This window comes from Sinocyclocheilus anshuiensis, unplaced genomic scaffold, assembly GCF_001515605.1.
Source record: "Sinocyclocheilus anshuiensis isolate Anshui unplaced genomic scaffold, SAMN03320099.WGS_v1.1 scaffold420, whole genome shotgun sequence".
NCBI classification, from domain to species: domain Eukaryota; kingdom Metazoa; phylum Chordata; class Actinopteri; order Cypriniformes; family Cyprinidae; genus Sinocyclocheilus; species Sinocyclocheilus anshuiensis.
This window is the reverse complement of record NW_015557082.1, coordinates 1,134,007-1,137,594: the sequence shown is the minus strand read 5'-3', so window position 1 is coordinate 1,137,594 and position 3,588 is coordinate 1,134,007. Positions and strand designations below refer to the sequence as shown.

Below are 3,588 nucleotides of genomic sequence, written 5' to 3'. Positions count from 1 at the left end.
AAAAATGGCACATTTATTGCTACATTACGGTTATATACAGGACAGTTCTCAATACCTACTTTATATATATATTTATAAAAACCAAGACAAAAAAATTATAATAATGACAAAAACCGGAGGCACTCTGAAGACACAACAGCAGTATTGTTCATGTCCCTACTGCAACTGCAAGACACCAGGTTCTGTAAAATTCACACACATCTTAATTCTGATGGAAATCATGGGCAGCAATCTTACTTCGGCACACAACTATTCATTCAAAATGTTCACTTTAGTTGAACATTCAATGCTTTGGGGAGAAAAATAAAGTAATTATAGACAGGAGAATCTTTGATGACACGACAACTCTCCTTCAGCATTAAGCAGGAGGCAAAACCAAGTCCAGCACTCAAATATTTTATGGATATTATCAAAACAAACATGATGGTATCAGCTGGATAAATTGAGAATTACTCATAACAGTCAAGTGTTTCCGGCCCCCATCTGATAATTCGACAAAGATCCTTACATTTTCTCGTGTGCTTCACAGATCACAGGACACTAGCATCTTGAAAGCAAAAAAAAAAACTAATTCCAACCTAGTCGAGCCAAAGATGACCGTAACGAGAACCCTAAAATTGCCAAAAAGGTGCACACACACACACACACACACACACACACAGCATAATAATGAGAATGAAAGACTACAATGCTTCTAAATGGCAGATTAAATACTACACAGATGCTTCCAGAAAGAAAAACAAAACCAAAAAGATGGATGAGACAATTTTGCATTTTCGAAATAAAACAAATGGTCAAGTTTACAATGAAAGTAAGTTTAGGCACTGACAAGGCATCACTCTCAAAAATGACAGTCTTGAGAATAAGAAGGCCACGATATATAAATGTTCAACAACTTTTTATCTTCATCAAGAATTGATATTATGTTTCCATTATACTTTAGGACAACCTAAGTTCAGTATCCCCCTTACGGTGAAATGTTATTACTCAGAAATCATATCCATTGTGGACATTGCGAAAATTACACCGGTTATAACACCATTTTTTTCCTACATACATAATTCAAACCAGCGCGGAACATTAACTCACACACATGACGAAAAAAAGGGGGTTGAGACGTACACCTTGAAATGACAATATGAATCAACTAAACTCACAGTAAGCCAGTCTGATGGAGACGTGAGAGTGTGTACATTTGAATATTACATTCAAACAGGTTGCATTATGTGCATTGGCGAGACTGAAATGATGGTGAACATTGCTTGCGCTCTACACCATTGCCTAAGAACACTTCTAGTGACGTACAGTTCCCTGAAATCAGGAAACTATCGCGAGGCTTTGAACCTCGACACGCCCTAAACCATCACTATCAATTCTCTTTATCATTTCTTCATTAGCATAGTGCTATCAGGGGGCGTCTGGGATAAAATGAACCATGGCTCGCCTCGGCCAAACCTTACGTTTCTGAAAATATACATAGGGTTTTTCTTGAAATCGTACGACGCGTCTCTGAACGTTCACTTGCGCTATAGACTCTACACTTCAAACTAATATGTTTTTGTTATTTAGAATTCTACAATGTATAGACTAACAAAAATATATATATTTATATATATTCTTACATTTTTTCTCAAATCGAAATAATATCCATTACATATGTGTGAGGTGGACATGTGTACGCTTTCAGACTTTTGGCAACAATGAGTCGATGCGAGCGAGGGATGATTGAACGTATTCTGGCGAAAAAAATAAAGGAAAGAAGTGAAAGGTCAACTTGGCAATTTTGTGCTTGGGGACGCAATGGAATCCAAGCGTTGTTGTCATAGTAACAGAAGCTCACGCTAGTTTATGATGCGCTTTCTTACGATTGGCTGAACTAGTCAATGGCATCGTGAGAGCTGATGACGCGTGATGTTTCCAAGAAGATGAAACAGTCTGGAGAGCTGCGATGGCCCGTGTGCTTTTCTCTCGTTCCGAAAGAGCCCTGGCCCATAGAGCAGAGGCATGCTGGGATACACCGTCCTCAAAAGCACCACAGGTTCGCCCCACTTCTCATGGGGTTTGGTTACACAACGCACGTAAGACTGTACCTTTCATTAGGGAATGACAAACCACATTTAAAAATGAAAAGAAAAATTGCTCATATACAAGCAACTCCCAAACGTTTTTTGTTCCACACAAGCAAGCAGTTTGAATCTTATATAAAATGTAACAATTAGGCACAAATCCATGATTAAATTGACGTCTGTCTCGTCTCTTGATCAAAACTCTCTTTCTGAAGTGGAAAAACAAATGTCAGTTGTGGTCAGAACTTGTCTATTCCTATGATCCATTGTTGTAAGGAAGCAGAAAAATACAAAATGACTTGAGAAAGAGTTCTTCACATTTGTGCTGGTAATTGCGGTCTGGAGTGATCACGGACAAAATCTGCTGTGTCAGTTTTGGCGGGTCGGTTCGTGTGTCCGAAAAGTTTTGAAAGGTGCATCTCTGATTTTGTGAATGATATGCTTTCCGAGTCACTATATGCACACAGAGAGGATGAGAATGGTGGAAGAGATTCAAGGTCACTTCTTCCAGGAGCCCCAAGAAAGTTCACTGGTTCTAAGAATAGAAAACAGATTTCAATCAGAGTTGTTATTGTTAACTAAAACGATAAAATATCATTTCAAGTAACTGAAATTAAGCTACTTTAAAATAAAAGTAACACTTTACAGTAATTACTTCATGCTGGTTAATGCATTAACTAACATTAATTAACAATGAATGCAACTGTTCATTGTTTGTCAGCTTAAGCTAATTAGATATTAACAGACACAACTACTGTTCTTTATGTATTAGTAAATGTTGAAGTTAACATTAACTACAAATTCTTAAGTCCTTTAAAAGTATTTCTCAATGTCAATGTAGTTAACTAATATTAACAAATGTTGTTAAAATAAAATATAAGTATTAGATGAAAAACTTGCATTGGAAATTAACTGAAATAAGTTAAGTTGAAGTTCTAAAACAATTAAAAATGAATTAAAGCTACATAGAAATACAATAAAACTACAAAAAATGACAAAGTGCATAACACAATTATTCAAATAAAGCTGAAAATAGGCTATAACTGAAAATACAAAGAAAAAAGCCGATTTAAAATATTAAATACTATAATATCACATATACACTAGGCATGGGCCGATTACCGGTTTCAAGGTATACCGCGATTTTAAAATTTCACGGTTTCAAAACCGCTAATAACCGCATTTCCTTTATACCGTTCCTGCGGTATGCGCTGTTTTTCATGTCTCCTCAAAGACTGAAAGTGTAGGAATCCCTCAGGTTGAGTGCAGTGTAGAGAGTAACACGACCCTCCTCCTCCTGTTGGTGTGAGCGAGCGGTCAATCACGTGTGTGTATGACGGCCGAAGGAGCTTCCTCTGGAACTTACGCGATCGGCAACCGGCCGTTTATTGTTTTATTGCAGCCGATCTCTGTTCTGGACTTGCACAAACTGCGTTGCAATGCATATCATTTTCCAAATGTCGTTTATGTGAAAATATGAAGTGTGTAAACGCCCGTTAACACAGGCCAGAGACGCTGAAGA

At 37.3% G+C, this 3,588-nt stretch overlaps 1 protein-coding gene across 4 annotated transcripts in view; it reads right to left on the bottom strand.

The window, feature by feature from the left end:
• Nucleotides 1-3,588, bottom strand: part of LOC107676964 (transcription factor E2-alpha-like) — a 32,576-nt gene continuing 28,988 nt past the window's right edge. For all 4 annotated transcript variants that reach the window (XM_016471721.1, XM_016471720.1, XM_016471719.1 and 1 more), the window contains one exon: nucleotides 1-2,601. The gene's annotated coding sequence lies outside the window, so the exon portion shown is untranslated. The remainder of the gene's footprint in view (nucleotides 2,602-3,588) is intronic.